This window comes from Phaenicophaeus curvirostris, chromosome 2, assembly GCF_032191515.1.
Source record: "Phaenicophaeus curvirostris isolate KB17595 chromosome 2, BPBGC_Pcur_1.0, whole genome shotgun sequence".
Classification (NCBI taxonomy): Eukaryota; Metazoa; Chordata; class Aves; order Cuculiformes; family Cuculidae; genus Phaenicophaeus; species Phaenicophaeus curvirostris.
The window spans coordinates 13249827-13273220 of record NC_091393.1 but is presented as its reverse complement, the minus strand read 5'-3'; positions in this window follow the sequence as shown (position 1 = coordinate 13273220).

Below are 23394 nucleotides of genomic sequence, written 5' to 3'. Positions count from 1 at the left end.
AGGGCGAGAAAAGCAACAGTATATGGGAATTTGGGGCTTTCTTCGAACTTAAATAATTACCATTGGGTTTATCATCCTGTGTCTTAGTTTCCAGTCAAGGATAAATGCTATCAGATTTTAAAAGCCCATTTGGGGAAGTGATCTGAAATCTCAGCAGCTCTGCTCACCAGGACATAGCACTACCTGTCAGCAGCTGGGCTCTCACAAATGCATTTGTGTAACAGACAGAAAAGAGGCTCCCAGCAAGCATCCATCCTGTTATTCACCTCCTGCTTATAGGATTCACACCTTGGGATGAGAACTGTAATGTAAAAGGATGGAGTTCATAGTGATGAGGGTTCAGTAGGGGAAAGAAAAAAGTCAATTTCTTCTGTCATTCGAAAGAGGAATAGAACCCCTAGCACATTTTCACATCAACTTTGCCCACACTAGGCTTTCAACCTATGGTTTGTTTTTTTTAATTAATATCAAGTACATCCTAGTCCCCCTAAACTTCACTGGACTTTTAACAGAATTCGTATCTGTTCATCACTATGAAAGTGGAACAATAGACTGAATACATGTAGGTATGTAAATACTCAGCTGTCACCTTGAGGGTGACATATTTCTCCTCAATCATATTTTATACAAAGTGGAAGAGAGTTGGAAATTATGGAAGACCACTTCTGTCACAGTCTGAACTTTGGGGAGGACAATTGTCCACCCATCCTACCATGACTCAGTCACAGGCATCAGTTTAAGAGCCTGAAGACTCAACAGTCCATGAAAGCAAGGTTGTGCTTATTCACTGAAGTGATGACACCAGAATTACCCATATGGCTTTGGGCACTTAGAATAAGGAAGATGTTAGGGATTAGTTCCTTCAGGCCCTACATAACCCCAAAGACCTTCATCTTAATAGAGGCGGTTATGATCTTATATGGATTTAAGCAATTTTAACGTTTGCATCAGTGCTCAAAACTGAATTGTAATATAATGTTCATCAGACGGTTTCATGTGGAGGCACATATCCTGAGTCACAAACAAATCACTCAGAATGCTTTAATCCACCATTGATGCAAGTAGTTTTTAATTAGTGAGCCCAGAACAGAAGATGACATCTGGATTAACAAAGAGATATTTGCATCTCAGGAAAGAAAAATCTTTATTCTGCTTTAGAGGAAAGTCTAGATTATCACCAGGTAAGGAGGAAGTAAAATTTGTTTCTGGAAGAAAGATGAAATCTGTCCAGAACTGGCAAAGTACTTCAAGGGTGACAGTACGTTTGGTAGCAAGCTCAACCATTATGAAGTCCTCTCTAATGAGTGCAATTTGAAACCGAAGCAATGTACAGAACAAGAGCCTCTGACAGCTGCTTCACCAGAAAGACCCTACTACAAGTCAGCTGGATAAGGAAGCTAGGAAGAGATACCTCTCTGATTTAGTCTTTCTAAAAGTAGATTCAGGCAGGTTTTTCTTCCATTTCTACATTGTGTCTTCTTTAAACTTTCAAGAGTGTTGTATATTTTGAGTGGTGTAAAATGCAAAAATAGTATTAAACTTGGTTTGAGCAAGGAATGATTTTGAGGTAGCTGGACAATGGCAAGGTAGGTTGTCACCAGGAATTTTGCAGATGGTGAAGATCTATACAGCTGGTTCTAGAATTCCCCACTAAGTTTCCTAACTTATCATCATCTGCCCTTTATGGTACCCAAAGAGTAGCAGAATAGTATCCATGAAAACTAGCGAAGCCAAATGGAGATCTAATATGGGTGGAGAAGTAGAACTCTCTGGAAAAGCTCAAGATATGCATGAGGAAGCATGCTTGAACCCCAGGGCAAATAATCTGTATGAAAAATGAAAACACTTAACGAAATCAAAACAGAGAAACAAGTACTGGCATGCAATGATCCTGGCTGTTCACACCACTTCTGGCACAACCTGGGCCCAGGCCAGGGCTCCAGACAAAACCAGGGCACTTTTTGGGGGAAGCCCCAAAGGTCAGAGGCTAGGAAATGTTGTCTGAAATGTTGTCTGAAATGTTTAGGGATATCTACTACTCTGAGCAGAGGCAGATGAGCATCAACGTGAAATGCAAGACACGTCAATTCTTTTCTATTCTTCTGACAGCTTTAATTAATGGATTCCTGAGAACGCACTCTGACCATGTAAATGTAATAAAGTATTTTAAAACTACTCACAGCATCACGATTTTAACAAGAAGCTTGGACTCACTTTGGGTTTTCTCTCAGTAAGATTATAAAACCTGTTTTTTTGAAAAGTCACTGTCTGACTAAAATTGCTTTCAGAAATCTCAAACCTCAATTATTCTATACGAACAGCAACTCTTCTCAAACCACAGACCACGTGAGCCCCCTGATCTCTGCACACTGGAGAGGGCAAAGTTTCCTTTGAACTTTCACAGCATACAGTTTTGCTTCAGACAAACTATAACTTGTTTAAGTCTGTCTGTTGTGATCCTACTGACCAAATTGGTAGTGTCAGGTGACCTGCTGAGTTGATATGGATTTCAAACCATGGTGATTCTTCTTTGGATCCAATGAAATCTCATGGTTAGGGTTAGTTCTCTCTATTTAAGCAAAATATGTAATTTGGGGTTAATAACTGTAATTTAATTTTATGGGTAGTGGAGAATTATACATTATCACAGCTCTTTCATAGCCATTACAGCACAAAATGCCTTTTCCCTTTTGTTGAAATAATGTTTTGCTAACTCCAAAGACAGGCTTATTTCAAATATGCTGGTATCTGTAACAACCGAAATTTGTATTTGATGCACATGGATAGTGTTCACAATAGTTTTAAAACAGTGATGCATTCTCTAGTACTTACTGTCAAGAAAATCTATATTACAGCTTTCCTGTAACAGTGATTCTCATGTGGCATGTCTAAGTAGTCAAAATAAGCATTGGCTGCAGCCAGCACAGAGTTAATATAAAAGAGTGCTGAAGTGTCTGCAAATGTCAGAAATCTTCTCTCTCTCCCTATTATAATATCATTTCTCTTTTTGAAAGCTCTGATGTCAGCTTTTAGTTCAGCAGATAAAAAGTGAACTGCTGATTTCTTCAAGAGAGGTGAGCATTAATTTTGACTTCATAAGGAGTAGCTCTTTGGCTAGTTTAAAAAATGCTGTGTGAGTAGCAGAGGATCTTTGTCTACAATCTCAAAACTCTATCATAGACTTTCTTGTGTGATTACTGGGAAATTTCTCTGGCTGCTCCTAGTATTGCCTGAATGAGGACAATGCTGAAGAGAAAACAGAGCCAAAAATGATAGGAAGCCATTGAAGATAAGAATGAAGTCAATTGAAACAGAAATGCCATTATGCCATCTCATTTTTCTTTAAGTCTAATAGAGACAGATTTTACCCTGGGCTAATAATGGCTCTCATTTGTTTTCTTCATTCGCACAGTGAAGCACTGAAAGAGATTTAAGGAGGTGCTGTACTCAAACAATGTGTCCATAGAGGTGGGATGGCTCAGCATCTCCTGTTTGTCTGACAAGAAGAGATAATATTGCCTAACATAAATAATTTGCTTACTGTTGACAAAGCACTAAGATTGGCTCTGGCTGGGTAGGTAGGACACTACAAAAGCAATACTATGTGATTAAAAAGAAGCTGAGTCAATCAAAATTTCACACACCACAAAAAGCAGCTGCATAAGTCAGTTAAGATAGATTACAGAGCCTCAGCTGTGGATTTTATACTCATAAGATATCCAAAGCAATAGTTCTGTGAAACGGCAGTTCTGGTGGCCACTAGGCTTAAGAAATTTTTCTTTCTGTCCTTGACTGTTTCTGCAGCTGTGTCTTCCAAAGATACAGGCACTTAATATGCAGGCACTTCATTCATTTTGCTGTACTGAGACCCTCCGCTACAGTATGAACCAAGACCTAAATGACTCACTTGCAACCTTTTGAGAATTAAGAGGAAAGAGCAAACTCAGCAGCAGTGACAGAGTCCCCGCTGAATGTAGCAATGCTGCTGGCAAAGGAATTGGCTGTAATTAATATTTACGGCAAGGAAAACTGAGCAGTCCCTGGTTGAAGACAACGAGAGAAGTGTGCATGGGAAAGTAAAAATAAGGTTCTAGCATTTTTTTCTTTCTAAATGTTTGAAATGATAAAGAGGCACAAGAAAGAGCAAAGGAATAAATCCAAGTAAAAAGTCTAAAAAGAATCAGCATGATGTTATATTTTTATGTCAAATGTGAATATTGTCTGTCTAATCCTGGAAGTGCCTAAAACCTTTTTTCCTTTATATACTTACCAGAGTTCCATTTTCTGGACCTTCCACTCTAAGCATTTCCTCCGCACTTGCAACTGACAGCACTAGAGACACAAGGTGGCTTTAAGTCTCAGTTGTGGAGAATGTTGGGTTAAGCCCTCACAACATATAAGGGGCCACTTCTTTTGAAAACTCCCATGTTTCAGGAGTTGCTTGGACTCACCCAGGAAATAAGAGGTCTGAGGTCTGATACTTCCCATCTCGCAGGTAATGTCCTCACCAGGGTGTTTCCACAGCTGAGACCTAAGAAAAAGGAACAGTCAAGCCCACGTTTCAGTGCAAAGAGTTCAGAACAAGTTTCAAGCTAATTCTCAGAAGAGATACCAGTGTTTAATTCATGATTCTGGAAGTGACACTCAGGTTTCAAGATTGTTGCATCCCTACTAAGAGCAGAGAGGGGAGACTGTGTGAATATGCAGTGAAAATATAAACATAGATATCATTACGCAATCTCAGAGTAAGTCTGTTGTCTGTAAAAAGTGATAGGGGACATAAGCTTGATTTATCAAATTACTCTAATAGCACACTAACTTTTCTGTCAGGCTTCCATATCACAACTCTCTGAGCAACCTGGTCCAGTGTTTCACTACCCTCAGACTGAAAAATTTCTTCCTAATACCTAGTCTAAACTTCTTATAGTATAAAACCATTACCCCTTGTCCCGTTTCTACAAGCCCTGCTGAAATGTTCTTCCCCATCTTTCTTATAAGCCCCCTTTAAGTATTGAAAGGCCACAGTAAGGTCTCCTCGGAGTCTTCTCTTCTCGAAGATGAACGACCCCAATTCTCTCAGCTTCTCAAAAAAGGGAAAATACAGCCTCTCAAAAGTGTACATCCCTGTACAGTCCCTTTCCACACTATTAATGAATGTGCTGAACAACAAAGTCATTCTACCTCCATTGTTAAATGTCATATTGTTCTTATATTTTCTTTTCTATATTTTCATTGATGTTAATCCATGCATGGAATTTTTTCGTATACAATGAGAGCTTATTTTCTTTAGGTCATATGTAACTAACCTATTCAAACATTTTTGGAAATTCCTTGTGCGATATATAAAACAGTTCACTCTTAGCAACGTATTCACTGACAGCTCGCTGCTATCAACATATTCACTGACTCTTTTAAAGAGCAACATAAACATGTGAGGCTTGACTATCTGCTGCAAGAAAATACTTTTTTCCCTGGAATGTATCGGTTTTACCCATAAGTCTCCTAATTCTGTTCTTTATCATAGTTTGAATCAATTTGCTCAATGTAGTAGTCAAGCTTACTACTGTCTCCTAAATCTTGTCACAGTTGGGTTTTTTTAGTGAATGTCATATTTGCCAGTTGGCATTTCTCTTGTACCTTGGATGACTTAAACTATTAGCAAGTCATGGTTAATTGTCAGTTGCATACAGAGGACCTTCAGAATTCTTCAGCGAATATCCTCAGGTCTCAAAAATCAGCATATTATGTTCGAAGGTCACTGATAGATTAACTATCTATGTAACAATATAAGACTTCTTAATGCTAATTAGGAGTGTTACCTGAACAAGGGAAAACCATGAGATTTTATTTGATGGAATAATGACTGATGCTAAAGCTGCTTTGCAGAATGGCTGCATGTATAAGGAATCATAAGTGTCTGACAAGAAACCAGGTGGTATTTTGTGGCAGTAATAATAGAGTGATACAGGTAGGGTACATTCATTGAGCAAGCACCAAGGGAGAGAAAATCCAGCAGTTTCCTGCAGCTATTCGTAACACTTCAAGTTGTATGAGATATTAACTTCTGAGGAGTTATTTTTAGAATCTCATAAGAGAGTGCTTATATTGAGAAGCCTGATATCCTGTTCAGTTATCTGTAATAAATCAACTTTCACACATCTCCCTCTTGTTAGCCTTTCATATGTCAAGACTCTTCAGGCTGCTCAAACCAACAAGTATTTTACCTATTGGAAACACATCATGCAGACATAGACTGGATGGCCACAGTTCTCATGCTGTCCAATGTTTGAGCATAAAATTAGCCTAGATATTTATCCAAATAATCGTAAAGAGTTGCCATTGTTTTCTTGCAGCTTTCACTGGAAGATACATCAGAGCAACCCTCCAAATTTGTTTTTTTTACCTGAGCCACCAGAATCACAGGAATATTATCACAAAGAAAGGAAACAAGGCTACAGCTTAGCAGATGAAGTCAATGTAAGAAGGGAAAATATTAGAATGCCTCAGTTTCTTCCGGATGTTTACAAAAACATTCAAAATACTTTTTCCTCTTTAACTGATGACATCTTAATATCAAATTCTATCATTTTGTGTACCCCAATAAAATATCATGTTTATATATCATCGTATTTTTAGATTGCAGTGGAAGAGAGGAACTTTTACTTCTGAAAAACAAAAGGACTACAAATCTCACTTTTACCTTTTCCCCCTCTTTGTCAGTGACAAAGAGCCTGTTGGTATTTGTTTACTAGAAATTCATTAAAAAATGAGTTGTTTGGTGAGCCTGTAAAAGTAATACAAATAAATCCCAAAGAGAAACAGGTAGCTTATTAGACTGATTCAAGGACACACTTTTCTCTGACAGCCATGTAATAGTCTCTTCACTACATTTTTCTCTGCTCACAACAGTGACTCTACATTGACTAAATGCTTTTTCTTAGTGTAAAATCTTTTTTACCAATTAATAGCATCCTAAATGAAGGAGAGTGAGATTTCCAAAGTGTCCTCAGTATTGGCAAAACCCTGGTCTATTGAAGTTGACCAGATCCCTTAGGGAAGTGGATGAGGTGGAACAGTAAAACTGGTGAGTTTACCAGAATGGTGCTATTGGTCACTCACTTCTGGGAAGACACCATGATATAGGACAAATGCCTGGACATTCCTTCAGGAATTTTAGTCTAACAGTTGCATTTAATTGCCCTATTATGATCTGAATTGTTTTATATGATGCATAGTAGCTGTACAAATCCTATAGTAGGTGGACAGGATTCAAATAATTCAAACAATGCCGGTCTGCAGTGTCTCAGTTAAACAGAAGTGACGTTCCAGGAACTACTCTAGATCAGGTAGTTTTGCATCTTCATTAGATGTGGGCCCTCAGCCAGGCTGTGTGACAGAAAGAATCATGACTCTCCGACTAAAGAGGAGGAGGAGAAAAAAGCTCCTTCAAATTACCTTTCTCAGATCTCAGACCTTGTGAAATGGAAGCGGCAGCAGCTGCCATTTCCATAACAGATGCTTCCAGCCAGGAGCAGGGGACACACCTCAGCAATATCACAGTTCAAGGTCACAGAAGGAAAAAAGTCTGCATATAAATACCCCAGAGCTCAGTCGTCCTTCTGACTCCTGTGTTTCCTGTCTCCCAGCCACTTATGGAGATTAAAGCAGTCCAGTTGCATTGATACAGAGGTATGTCAGAAGTAGAGGAAGACTGAGAAAGCGGGAAGGCTCTTATTCTTTCTAGAAGACCAAGAAATCATGAGGTGCGACACCGTTTTGATGGACTACATGTACATAAAGAGATATATATGTAAATTGCTCTGTCACTTGTGCAACAGTAAACAGATAGAGGGACACTGGGTTGCAAGTTCAGATATTTTAGCATGCCTAGTTGAATGGTGACAGCTACCATTAAAAGTCTTCAAAGTCTTTTTTTTAAAATACAAAGGAAATACAGCTCAGATAAAGCATTTAAAATTTATGGTATAAAATATTTTATTTTAACTGTATTTTTAGCATCTTTTCCCTTTCTATACAAGGACAGAAACCCTTTAAGTAACAATCTTTGTAGACTGAAATGATCTTTAGCTACCACCTAAAGGAAAACTTTATTAATCTGAATATGCTGCAGAAATTCCTGCTTCCCAAAAGATGAAACAAACAGACAGAAGGTGAGAAAGGAGAAGGAAGGATGATAACATGGAAGGGAGGGAGAGGAGGAGGGAGAGAAGGAAAGAAATAGCAGCACAGCAACATCTGCATCTCTGCCATAGTGCAGGCTGGCTCATTGCTTCAGAGAAGGCCAGTCACAGCATCATCTTATCAGCAGCCTCAGAACCTGATGCATTTGTTGCCAAGTAAGGTTAGACCAGAGTTTTTATCAGTGGCTCTTATCCTAGGCTCAAGGCAGTGTTGAAAAAGTTGCAGGTCTGGCTAGCTAAACAAAACTTGTTATATAGAAGGCAAAAAACCAAAGAGAGATAGGGAAAGAAGAAATTACATACAGAAGCAAAAAGACACAGAAGGGAGAAAGAGATAACAGGAGTTCCTGTCTCATATCTAGGACTTCACTGAAGCCAGAACAGAGGGTGATAGCCTCAGCTCACTCTTTCTCTGGCTTGGGTTTGCCAAGACATCTCCAATCAGATAAAGTCATATAGAGTCAGAACATTTGATTTTATCCCAGGGTCCCAGGAGCTATCAGGATCTGTGGTGGTGAAATTTGCTTCTTTCAGATCAGGACATCTTCTTAACTTTTCCCTTTCCCTCTTCCCTTTTCCCTTCATTCAGCATTACAGATGAAACGTTGCTTGATTTACTGTACCAAACAGAGGATGAGATTTATCATCCAGGTTGTTCTTGCTCAGCCTGACTACATGAGCTGTAAGAGGCTTTAACAGGCCATGCAAAGTTCTCGTGCTCTGGAGGTATAATCAGTATTACCCAGGTATATAACCAGGTTTGTTAATTCAATCTATGATGAAGTGAAACTACCACTGTTAGAAGCTATTCAGTTCATGCTAACTGACTGACCTCAAAATACTCAGAGCTCTCTGCCCATGCTGTTGAAGTCCATCTGGCAACTTCTTCTGAGCACCAGTGGTACTAAATCTCTCTTCAAATACAGTACAATCAAGATAAAATTAAAGGGGCTTTCAAGATATAGACACCAATAGATCTGTTTCTACCAGAGATCACAGTTTAATCAGTGTTTAGTGTGGTTTTACATTCCTACTATAACTTCCTTGCTGGGAGTCAAAGCTTTGGCTGTGTGCATGGGTGACTTCTGTTGCCACAGGAGTCCTTTCATCGTGTTTCAGAATGTTTAGGTGCTGATTATCTACCCCTAAAGCCTTACCTGGAGTATTTTTCATTTCTGCAACCAAACAATACAACCAAACAAAAAAATTGCCAAGTTTCATCCTTGCATGTCACAAACAGAGGAGCTAATCAAGAAGTTCATACTTTGGAGAGCCGGACAGCAACACCCACATGACCTACAAAGGTCTCTTTAACTGCACAGATCACTAGGCTCTGTATACTGTCCAGTCCTCACACACACAATCCTGAGTATCAAGATTTCTCTTCTAGAGGTGTAATCTATGAAAATCCATCCAGAAAAATCCCTCAGGATCCATAGTTCAGAGACCACTTGTAATACCTCAGTACAAACAAACAACCACCATTTATCTGAATGACATCATTTTAAAGAAGAAGGAAGAAGGAAAAGGAAAGAAGAAAATGGTTATATTTACCCTCTCTGCTCCTTCTGTCAGCAGTGAGATCTGTTAATGCCATGGTTGTATATGAACAAGGACTAAGATATCAGTTATTCTGTCTGGGTCCACTAGATATTCTACTCCCACAGGACCAGAGTAGATAGAGACTGGCTGCTGGGTGCTAAACAGTGGAAACACTGTCAAAGCGAATGCAGTATCACTCCTAGGTATATTTGCGTCTATGTTGTGAGTGTAAATTCCTACACTGCCTGAACTCTTACGTTTGTGAGTAGGCAACCATAGACTGAAGGGACTAAGATGAAGACCTGTACCATTTTATTGTGTGCTATAAATGAGGCTTTTTTATCTCTTACCTCAAGAACACACCTCTGTAAAGGAGGCTGCTTTGCATAAACACAGTCACTACCATGAGACATTGTCAAAGAAGGGAACATAAATATGTCACAGCATTATAACTTGCAGCTGGCTGAAGAGAGTAGGTAAGGTGAACAGGAAGCAGCAAATGAGGTTTTAATGAGTAATAAATCTCCTGCTTCTGAGAAGAAACTTTTGCCTAAGACGAGTAAAACCAATACCACCAAAGAGGGAAGAAAACCATAGTTCTCAGCTCTCCTGAGTGAAATCTGCACCATGTCAGCAAATGAACAGCATAAAACAGCAGACGATACTGGCATGCAGACAATTTAAGAGTGGAAGACAAGTATAAAACTTATCCTGCTCCAAATTCATCTTAAAAAAAAAGGTAACAGTCAGAGGTAGAAACCTGAGTCTAAGAAAGCTCATATGATACAAGACATTGGAAAATAGTCCTTGTCTTATTTGATAAGCTTGACAATATAATGTCTGAAATAAATTGCCTAGTGAAAAGAAGAAATAGAAAAGAGCTGAAAGAGGGGAACTAATTTAATGGAGAAGTAAATCTCTAAGCTAGATTTGCAATGGATTAATTTGTTTATTTAAAACAGGAAAGTCTCCAGAGAGTCAAATATGACAGCTTACAAAACACAGTAGCTTAGAAAAGAGGGTAACTTAGAAAATGGGACATTTGCTATCCCTAAGCCTAAAGAAAATAGTGAAAGCCAAATAATTTTTGTCCACTTTTTATAAAAGTAATTTTTATATCTATAAAATAATCATACTAAAACAGCAGAAACAATTTTCAATAAAGTCAACCTCAACCAAAATGCCATGTTAAATAAGAAACATTGCAGAATTACTGAGGAATGGCCTTATTACATAACAACCATTAGGCTTCAATGTCCCAACTGACCCATGTGCCTTGGGAACATAAAGCTGGCAGCACCTTGGATGCTTTCCAGCCCTTCTATGACTGGGAATTTTTTACGGTGCTTATCTTCATCAAGCACGAAGACTGAATTAGCCGTTGCAAACTAGCTGCAGACCAGCTTATGGAGGAAGATCTTGGTTTCCTAAACATCATGTTTCCATGACCTTTAGCAGAGACAGAATCAAGGAATATTGTTTCAGTAGGTTATTTCTAATTCTGATTTGTTTTTCTTGGAAAATACAAAGAAGGAAAGAAGTTTATTGTAAATAGCATTTTCCAGCAAGACAGCAGTACCTAAATTGTAATCTCTTTGGAGTATGTCACAGCAAGTATCAAGAATTTGAAAGCCTGAACTGAAAAATATAGAGTTAATAACATTAGAGTTGTAATAAAATGGTCAAATATCTTTTGTTTGACCATGTCTGGCTCATCAAAACCAAACCACTGCATTTGGTGAGTTAGGTTAATGTTTTTTCACTTAAATTGCACTACTGTCTCCTCCAGAATTTGAGGACAGATTCTAGCTTTAGTGGCCAGTTGTAGGGGCTTATTAATGAATGGATTGTATCTCCTGAACCTGTTATGTCAAATCTGCAATCTCAAGACTTCACCAGGCCTGAAGTTGTTAATTTAACCCATCAAATTTCTGTTAGCCTACATCGTTATCCCTGCTGCTTTCTGGCACTATCTTAGCATTAAAAAAACTTCCTCCCATGATTCACGTGACTAGAAGAACAGGTTGCTCTTACTTGACTTTCTAACCAGCTTCTAAATTTCTTAATAATATTTTATAGTCCTGTTCCTCAGAGGACATTCTGATTTTTCATGTGTTCCTGGGTAGGCCCATAAGCCCAAATATAATTCCACTGTTTTAAACCATCACAAATGGCTTTATATATTTCTACCACACAGAACTTCTCCTGTCCCATTGTGTAAACAGAGGCAAGGACTGCGTTACCAGGTCCTAGTGCTTTACTTCGGCCAGAGTGATCTCTTCCTGGTGCTGACACTCAAGTCTCAGAAGCTGGATTATGCAGAGAGTGTCTCACTTGCACTAGCAATGGTGCACAGCTGTCCATGACAGCTGGGTGCCAAGTGACCTGATCAGAGCAGTACTTAGAACTTCCTTCAGAATGCCCAGAAGTCCTGAAAAAATGGCCATGGCCCAAGCACTCAGCTCCGTCCAGGAACCCAGCCTGTAATGTCTATCCATGCAGTGTGCTCACAGCATGTTTAATGCGTTCCTTGTGCCACCAAAGCAGAACTACAGAAGCCCTGGAGACCAGCTCCAAAGTCACAGTACACAGTCATATGGCTGGGGATGTTTCCATGATTTTTACAGAGGTTTTTACTTTTCATCTTTGAGAAAGCAGAAGAAGAAGAACAAGAAGAGAGGAAGGGGTGGGGGGAATCATATTTTTTATACTATTTTTACATACTATTTAGTGGAGAAGAAAAGAATAAAATATAAATCTGAATTATATTTAAGGACATCACCATCAATTTATGACAGTCAGCATGCATCGCATTGTACATTCTAGTTCAAGTTCAAAGTGATTGCCAGATTTAGATCCTTTCCTAATGTTCAGTCTGACAGAGCATTTCCCCTGCAGCATGGGGCATGCCTTCTAAGATTATCTGACCATATTAGGTCCTGTCATTTAAGAGTGAGTCTTGAGGCTCTTTTCTCTCTTTGTCTCTAGTACCCACTATCATCTGATGAAGACTGAAATGCTTTACTCGAACTCAAGACAATGAGGTTGATGTAGAATACCTGGGTGAAATTTAATTGTCCGTGCAATGCAAGAGGTCCATTTAGATGATCTAGTGGTCCCTTCTGGCCTTAAAGTATACAATATCTGTCATGCAAGTCATTAAAATTTTGCTATGTCTAGTAATCATGAAGATAATTAGAGCTTTTATAAATGCCCCCTAATTTAAAGGGTACCCTTTATAGTTTGCGTACAAGCTCTAATTGGATGTTTTAATAATGTTCCTAAATGTGGTAAGTGGTTTGTATAACCTAGAGTTTAACAGTTACTTATTAATAAGGCATAGTGTACTTCTGGCATCAGAACTGAACTGAAAGCACAGTAATGTGTCTGTGTTATACTGTTCAGTGCCTTGAACAACATAACTTCAGGGGAGGGGATCCATTCTTGTTTTTTGCAATAAAGCCGTAATACATAGATAAATGGATGCTGTGCATGCAGCCTGTGCTTGGGTGTCAGGGAGCCCAGCTAAGTGGATGCCCCATGTGGCTTTGAGCTAAGCAGGGCAGTGATCTAGCCCTGAGGCCAACTGGTGTAACGAGGGTCAGATCCATTCCACTAAACTCTCTCAAAGTTGAGAGATTGCACCTCTCAGACCAGCATAATGCTTCCCAATGCACACAAACTCAAATATTCTGCCCAGGCTTTATCAGGGTGAGCAGCAGCTGTCCCACACCTAATTTGCACCAAGAACAATACTAAGAAACTAACTGTAAGAATGATTGCACAAGCCTATGCCCCCTGCTCTCTTTAGTTATAAAAATACATATTTTTCTAACTTAGATGTAATTTACATTACCGTAATGATGAGTTTGCAGGTTCCTGGAGGAAAAAGGAGATAGAAGGAAGAATGTCTCAAAAACGAAGTACTGTTCAGCAGACACCAGAAAGCTATGGAGGCAATGCCATATGTGTTGGCTTTTGTACCACGAATTTATGATTTTTTTACTTTATAACCTTATATTCAAAGCTGCAGAACATAGCTTCATTTGGACAGAGTTTTTTTCCACCCAGATGAGGTAAAGTGAGTGCATGGAGAAGATGGACATGTTTTTTAACAGCAATATGTTAAATTTCTTTCTACAGAATACTTTCCTTAACAAATAAGCTAAATGAGATATGCTAAATGAGCATATCTTTAAGAGTATTTTTGATCAGTGTGGGGCTCTGACCACAGTTTCTTATTGGGAAGAAACACAAATACCTGAGCTCAACTAGTCTACACATTCACCTGTGTGCTGAGGAATGTGTAGCTATGTATCAGGGCTCTTCTCTGACAAAAGTGTTGTGTGTTCCACACACCAGAGGAAAGAGATGCCATCCAGAGGACCTTGGAAGGCTTGAGGGGTTGTCCCATGTAAACCTAACAAAGTTCAGCGAGGCCTAATGTAAGGTCCTGCCTGCAGGTTGGGGCAACCAACATAGGCTGGAGGGTGAAGTAATTGAGAACAACCTCCCAACTTGGGGAGACTGGTGAAAGAAAATCTGGACATGTGCTGGGAATTGTGTACTTGCAGCCCAGAAAGCCAACCATATCCTGGGCTGCATCAAAAGAAGCATGGCCAACAGTTAGAGGGAGGTGATTCTGCCCCTCTCCTCCACTCTGAAAAGACCCCACCTAGAGTATTGCATCTAGTTCTAGAGCCCTCAGCTCAGGGATCTGTTGGGGTGGGTCCAGACGAGGATCAGAGGGATGGAAGACCTCTCCTGTGTAAGCAGGTTGAGAGAGTCGTTCAGGCTGGAGAAGGCTGTGGGAAAACCTTATAGCAGCCTTCCAGTACCTAAAAGCCTACAGAGAAGATGGAGAGGGGCTTTTTACAAGGGTATGTAGTGACAGGTCAAGGGGTAATAAGTTTAAACTGAAAGAAATTAGATTTAGATTAGCTATAAGGAAAATATTTTTTACTGTGAGAGTAGTGAGGAACTGGCACAAGTTGCCCAGAGAAGTTGTGCATGACCTCTGCCTGGAGATGTTCAAGGCCAGGATGGATGAGGCTTTGAGCAACCTGATCTAGTGGAAGATGCCCCTGCCTATGCAGGAGGGTTGGAACTGGATGACCTTTGAGGCCTCTTCCAATCCAAACCATTCTGTGACTCTATGATTCTAAATCAGTGCCTGCTCTGGGTAATGCTGGTGTACTCATAACTGGTATCCAGAATAAGGCACTCTGTGTTTTCTAGTGTCTGCATTTTGTGTGTCTTGCGGTACAGTAACACTGTTCACCTCTGACCAGACTAGATGACAACTCTACACTGGCATTTTCCTTTTCAAATAGCTAAAATTGTAATTATCTTCTGCCTCTCCTGAATTATTTATGTGAGTTATTATTCTTATTGTTTATGTAGCCTTTGTAAGATACCATATGCTTATTTGCCATGTGGAACTCCATATGTGATGGGTTACCCTGCATCCCAAAGCACTACACTTCCCATAATTTTAAGGAACTGGAAAACTGTTCAGTGCAGTTTTCACCTTCCAATCTATTTCAGGTTTACATTAAAAAGTAAATTTTGTTTCACTATGCAAATGGTCTTTCTTTCTCATTTCAGAATAGCTGCCCTTCTTCATAACCACAGGATGAACGTGACTGAAGCCAGGCTTATCAGGCACTCAACAGATGTTGTTCTCAGTTTTCTGTTGTCACACCTAATGCTGTCTAAGTGGAGACAACCTTGTGCACCAAGTTGTTTGCAAAAGTTATAGCCAGACCTTGTCTGGTGCCTTCCTGCTAAAATAGCTGTGTGACTGATTCTATGTTTATGACTTCAGCATAATGCGAACCCCTCTGAAACCATATGGGAAAAGATGTAGTGTGCAAATTAAGCACACTGGGCTGCAGGTTTGACAGATTTTTCTGCACACCAAGTCTTCTGGGATTGCAGATTTCATTACCCAGGTCTTCAGAGCAAGTCAGAGAGGTTGATAACTTTAATGCCAGTTATGAGTGCTGAGGCCAATGTTGCAGTTGAGATAAATATGAAAATATTTCACCTTGTTCATAATAGATTTTCTCTCTGCTATCAGCTCCAGTATTTCCAACATCATTTCTTTGTGCTGCTCAAGTAATTTGTCTTCTTATTCCAGGACATTAGAAAGGCTTGTAAATAACCACAGGGTAAGTTCCATTATACACTTTAATTCAAATATTTGTTTGTTGGAAAATATGCAGTACCAACTAATAGAAACAAACTGTCATTCTACATATAAATTTTCTGAAAGTTATTTCTGAAACACATTTTTTTATTGCTAGTACTAATAGCATTGGCTTATTAAATGGAGAGAATTATCTGTTCATGTGGTAATTAGTATTCATAACAAGATATATAACCTATCACCACTACAATATATCTTTCAACTGATAAAAAAGTGGTTTTAATATTGATTTTCAAGATTAATTATTTCCATGAAGAATGGTCCTTGAAAAGACAAATTTCTTGCATTTAAATAACTGCTGTAATTGATTCACTGAGTGGTTCTATTGGTTAACTAAGTTAATTGTTCTTCCTATAGCAACATTTCATATTTATTTTTTTCATAACTTTAATACAGTTCTCATTATATGTAAACCTGTGACTACCATCTTATGCGAAAATAAGCTATTCATATCACTAATACTGTGTATCTTTAAAAAGAAGAAAATTTTAAATTCTGCTGTAAAATATGTAAATAAGAAGGTCTTCCGTTAGTTAAACTTTTTGTTTCAGGTTTAAACTTTTCATTTCAGTTTTAAACTTTTCTGTTTAAACAAAAATGGCTTTAAAAAAAGTTTAAACCAAATTATATTAAAGGAAATTCAAAACAGCCAGGAATATCCAGCTGTATCCTGAATTATAATATAATATTTTAAAAGCCTATATTCATTTCTGAGGAACTAGGAATTTATTGCTTTTCAAATAGATTGTTGTAATATGAGGCTAGATAACATAAACACCTTTTTATTTATTCACTGTTTTTAAATTTATCTTGGCAGCTTAAATGCACTTTTTTACACTGGAAATAATTTGCTGTTGAAATCCCTCAGACAATAACAGAAATTGGCAACTGCTGAGTATGAGCTAAAACACATGCCATGAAATGTGTGTTCCTGCAACTTCTTGTATCCGTATATTTGGCACGAGTTTTGTGATGCTGTATTAGTAGTAGTGCTGGGAAGCATAAGGGGTTTATTGAAATTTAGTAAACACAGAAATAGGTTTTAAAGTCATGAGGAAACAATTGTAAACATTTTCTGTTAGAAAGCATGGAACTTGTTTTAAATTCCAGACGTGGTTTTACATCAATGTCTCCTGAGAAAGCAACCTTTCAAAATTAGCCTTGAAAATGTAGTTATGGTTGTCATTTCCCAAGGTAAATAATAGATTTGTTGGCTTTATCATCTTGGAGAACAAGTTTTTATTTGTTTGTGCAAAGAGAAATCCCAGTCCTTACATTATTTAGAGAATTCTTTCAAATGAAGATAACTCCTGTAACAACCGTATGGCTGCAAGGATGTGGATAGGGCATGAGGAAAAGTGGGAGCAGAGGCTTCCGAACAAGGTAGCAGTAAATGAATGAATGAATGAATAAATTAGCAAAGAGAGAAATAATGATAAGACAAAAAAATGTAAAGTCAAGAAAAGAATACTAATATGATGCAAAAGTTCTACTTCTTTTCTTTTTAGACTCAAGTAAGTGAAAGTATTGTAATTTTTACCAGCAGCAGCGCATATCAGATTATAAGTATATATATGTAAGTATTGGAAACTGGATATTACTTTCTTACTAAATACCTTAAATACTGAAGGGAGAAATTACTATTGCCTGGACAAGTAAATGGATCATAAATACTTTATCATGGACTAAAATCAAACAGCATAGGAAAATAAAATGGAAGGGAACTCTAAGTTGGAAGGGAACAGATTTCCTCCTGTGGGAAAAATGCGGCATCCTCTTATTCCACAGAAGTACCCTAATCACTCTCAGAGAGTGAGATGTCAGAGGTGTTTTACCCCATGTCGCTCACTGTTTTATAAGGACAATGTGGGAAAGCCAAGTTTCTCACTCCCACATCATCCATTTGCTCAAATTCCTTCCCTGGCCATGTAAATTATTTTCAAAGGAAAGTACTTCCCAAATTTAGATGCTCAACAAAAAAAAAAAAAAAAAAAATCCTTAAAAATAATTCTCCAAAAGCTTTTCTTTTAAAAGAATTGTAACTAGCTCTACCCTGTGTCTCAGCCACTGATCTTTTGTTGCTGATAAAAAATAATAGGTAAATGCAAAATCCCCTGGAAGAAACATCAGAAATCTAAGGAAAGGCAACAGAACTTACTCACTAGGCTCTTGCCTGTGGCCTGAAGGTAAAGATTTAACTTATTCTTACCCCTCAAGCTCGGGGAAGCCAGCTGGTGGTCCAGAGGCCAAATATAACCCATCAGTTCTTTTAACCAGATGCCTGCAAAACCTCAGATCATATATGACATTGAGATTTCTTGTTCAGTATCTCCTACACAGATGATTGAGATGATTTACGGACAGCTTTTCTTCGACCATCAGGAAACTTCTTCTCGGACCTCAGCCACTACCTCATAAGCCATAAAATGTAACCAAGTGAAAAGGTGGCCACACATTTCAAACTAATCTTCTCATGTGAAAAATAGACCTTTGAGCAAATAACTGATGTGGGCAGCAGACTTAGAAACCTTCTTTTAGCAGATTAGATTTTCAGAGCAGTCAGATGTAATTTTTTAAGTCGTGTCATCCACTTTCCAGTGACATTCCACTCAAACCAATATGTGGCCTTTTACCTAAAGTCACCATTTCACATATATTATAGAATGAAGTGACTGCGTGATTTTCTTTGACAAGAACACTGATGACTTTGGTGTTAGATAAGAGAGGACACTGGACTTCTCAAAACCATATGAAAATAAGCTCAGAAGATAATATATTAACCCTCAGTAACCCATAAGCAGTTCAAGTGTACTTTACAGATTAATTCTTCCCTAAAGCCTTTATGAAAGAGTAGATGTCATGGGGCATCATGCTTTGTACATTCAAAGAGAGATGTAATCTATCAGAGGAGAGGACATCAGAGTTCACTGGAGAGCAGGCAGCCCCTCAGTTAGATAGCATAGTTCCTGCTAAGGTGAATTATTGCAGAACATCCCATTGAATGTAGTGTCTTAATACTGTAGGTAGCTCAATGGTTGATTTCAAGGAATCTGTTACCTCAAGCCAATACATTATGCTGAAGATTGTCCTGCAGATCCCAGAGCACACAATGAGCCAATGAAAGGAAATCTCTGGTGGGGACTGTTTCTGTCTAATTTCATTCCAATTTAAACCCATGGTTTTTATTATTTGATTTCATAAGGGGGAGGTCTATGGTAAAATTGGAGTGGTGGCTGGAAGTCAAGAGAGAAGCCATTTTCTCCAAAAACTCCCAGCAATAAGGTGCAGACAGTAAGAAACAGGCCCCCCCTCCCCATACACACACAGAGATTCTTCCCTTAGAAGTCTGTAAGTGAAAAGAAGATCCCCAAGAAAATCTAAAAAGCGACAAGGGAAAGAGAAGCAGCATAAGGAGGGAAATGATAATAAAATCAAACAGATGCTTAACATACGTAAAGTCTGTGCATAGTGCCATGCAGTCTGTGAAGATTACTTGACTTTGTTTTCATGCTAACAACTGGTGTTGTGAAGGATATGTCAATAATCAGTGATGACAGCTGCCTTGCATTAGGAAATTCAGTGAAGTTCAGCTTTTTTGATAAATTTCTTAATGATAGGTAGCACCAGACTTTACAAGACGGTTGCCTTCTTATTTGTCATTTATTAACATCATTAAATATCAGTTCAAATGTTTGCTCAGTCACCTGGATTTATCATTCCTATGATAAAACATCTGTCAAGCACAGAAGAAGGGTCTTACTCCAGTTTTAAGCACACTGACAAAACCTTGATAAAAAACCTCATTAGGAACCTGTCTGCCCACTACAGAAAGTTTCCAACAGAATTTAATAAAATTACAGAATGCAGTTCAGATTCTTATGCTTCATATTTTAATTTAAAGAACAAAGTGGTGGGTGTTTTTCTTTCCTTTTTAAAGGATGCACTTCTGTTTGTTACCATGAAACAGAGGTAGCTGTAAAAGTTGAAAAGTTTCATAAGCACAGTATATAATCTAGTTGTTAAAAGTGTTCTGGCCTGTATGAAGAAAGGTGAGTGGTGTTATTAGGAAAAAAAACTAGTAAGACTCAGATTCAACAAATGTTGAACATGGGCTTTATAAAATAAAAATACAATTAATTTGACTGTGAATTGGAGTTCCAAATCATAGCATTCTCTGGGGTAATTGCATTACTATAATGTGGTTTGCTCTTTCAAAAATAGCAGGAAAAGGTCACTTATAAGGAAAATATTTTATTGAGGACGTTGAACACTAACAGAGAAAGCAAGAAAGGGAAGTCTCACTTTCACACCATGTGTTTTACAGTAGTGAAGTACTTCAGTAAAGCCTTTGACACGGTTTCTCACAGCATTCTGCTTCAGAAACTGTCAGCCTCTGGCATGGACAGGCGCACACTCTCTTGGGTGGAAAACTGGTTGGATGGGGTTGTTTTAGCCTTGAGAAGAGGAGGCTGAGGGGAAACCTCATTGCTCTCTACAACTACCTGAAAGGAGGTTGGAGAGAGGAGGGAGCTGGCCTCTTCTCCCAAGTGTCAGGGGACAGGATGAGAGGGAATGGCCTTAAGCTCCACCAGGGGAGGTTCAGGCTGGACATCAGAAAAAAATTTTTCACAGAAAAGGTCATTGGGCACTGGCAGAGGCTGCCCAGGGAGGTGGTTGAGTCACCTTCCCTGGAGGGGTTTAAAAGACAGGTGAATGAGGTGCTGAGGGGCATGATTTAGTGTTTGATAGGAATGGTTGGACTGGATGATCCTGGGGATCTTTTCCAACCTAGTCATTCTGTGATTCCAATTCTCATCCTTTACAGTGTCCTGAATGTTAGCATGCACATTTGAAAGCAACATAAACACTAAGAAATGATTTTTCAAAAAAGCTGAGCAGCATGGGTTTTTTCCATTGCCTCTATCTATCATGATAATTAAACATTTTAAATAATTTCTGAAGAATAAGTGATAAATTATTGGATCATGAAATCTAACCCTCTGTATCTCAAAAGACATTACACTTCACTGAGATATCCACAAACCAAAGACCAGAACATTTAGCCATTTAAACCCTACACTCCAATTTCTTTGAGCCTCTGGAGATGCTTAGGTACCCAGACGACTCATTGTTTATCTTTTGGGAGTTTGCTCTGACTGTCAGCTCTTGTTATGGTTGTTCCTTGTTTGTAATTCAATTCTGTCTGGCTTCCATTTCCAGCCACGGGTTCCCAATACGCCTTTCACTGGTCAGCTAAAGAGACCATTAACATCCATCTGTTCTTCTTCAGGGATGTTGCTCCTTAATCACTTCTTCAATAACAAAAAAAAAAATTAGGAAAAGCTCTTCTACAAGGTATGGATTACAGTTGAGGCTCTTTTCCAGATTACATCGAGTCCTGCAATGCTAATATCCTCAGCACGTAACTCCAGTGCACTCATCTATTTGCAGAAAAATCCCAATGGATTTTTATAAAACTTTAAAAAGTCTACTGAAGAGTCTGTTTCTGTCTCTTGACAGTTACAGGAATTCTCATATGTTCAGGTGAGATGTCTAACTTCAAGAGCAGATGTCTGCAAAATTATTCCCACCCATCTGACTGTTAAAATGTGCAGAAAGGCCCCTGACTTCTGCAACACCATGTTAAAGAACAGCAGAAATGTTGTGTCTGGTGCAGAACATTTGAGAAAGTTGATGAATTCATTGCTTAATTCTGCATTGTGAACATTTTTAATTTAATAAAATATATTAATAAAATATGTTGATATAGATGTTCCAAGCCACTTATTTTCCTGTAGAATTCTATATACTTTATGTTTACTAACTTCAGTTTCACCTGGCTTCAGAATTATTGTATCAGAAGATAGTTTCATCTGGCAAAAGTTGAAGGATAATTTGATATTTTCACTGGAAAAAGTTGAAGGATAATTAGATATTTTCACTGGAAATTGAATAAATATTTTGTATGGTAATAGAGTTACAAAGATTTTCAGCTAGAGGACTGAACTTTGGAATTGACCCCCCATGCCAATGTTAAGTTGGGCAACTTAAGTTTTAGAGCAATTTTATCAGACTATTTTGTAAACATAACAAGGCACCTCTATTTTGGCAATCTCTTGAGTCCATGTTAGTTCTACACTGTGAAAGGAGAGTAATGTAATTTCGTTTTTTAAATTAAAATATAGATTTGGCAGCACAGTTTTGCTTGGGGATGTGATTTTGACAGCAAATGCCTTGGCTGTGTGAGACCTTGCTTGCAATAAGTCACCTCCTGACAACCCCTAAATCACAAGCTGAAATGAATACGAATAAATTACACTGAATCCTTCTGTGCAAGAGCTGGGTGCATTTCGCCTTTTCTTCATTCTATTTCCTTTCCTTTTTTTAGTTCCTTTCTCTTTTCTCATCTTCCACTTTTCTTAAGTCTTTTCTTTTGTTCCTTCGCAGAAAAACCTGCAGTTCTAAGAAAGGAAAGGCAGTTCAGCAGCTCCTTTTTATTCCCATCATATAAGTGCTTTTTTGTTTCCAGAATTATTTAAGACATGACTATGAACTTTGCCTGAAATTAAGGTCTTACTTATTTGGTTTTGTTTTACTCCTGGTCAGTCTCATCTCTCTTGTCTCTTCTTTATCACACTCACAGAATCACAGAATCACTGGGTTGGAAAAGACCTCCAGGATCATTGAGTCCAACTCTTTCTAACACTTCTGGTTATAATCATGTCTCCTGTCTTTTTCTTCCCCCAAGTCTTCACTTGTATTATTTTTTAGCTATCTATTCTTCTTTCCTGCTGTGTTTTAAGTTCTCTGTCTCTTGTCAGGCTTTTATTTTTCTCTCTCTCTCCCTCTCTTTTTGTTTCTAAGGTTGTGTTTTCTGCCTCAGCTGTACTGGCAAGACTTGAACCTTAGTTTTAGGTGTTAGGCTCTGAAATCCTCTGGGATAGGACAACTCCTGGCTGAAAGCTAGTTTAGGAAGTCTCAGAACTCTGTTTGCTTGAATGCACTCAGAAGAATCAGCGAGAATGATGAAGTCATGGACAAGAGATTCCTGCCTAGGCTCTGGGAGGCTGAAAGCACACAACATCACCATTGCTCCTTCTCATCCCCCTCCCTGATCTCAAAACTGCTACAGTCAATTTTATATAGTGCAGGCAGGGAATTATTTACTGCTCCATTTCCCAACTCTCATAAAATACTTCATTATCCCTCAATCTTACCAATTTAGCATTTTGAACAGGAAAAAATTATTGTTGATGGGTAAAAATGTATCATGCCGATGACCGTTGTATTTTCTCACCTCTGTCTTGTTGTTATGATAGAACAGCAGCCAAATTCAGCTGACTGGTAAAGTGAATAAGTAAGAAAGGCTGCAATTGCAGCTCATTCTAAGCACTCTTAATCTCATATCTCTTTGCTTTTAGCAAAGTTTTAAGCAGTTCT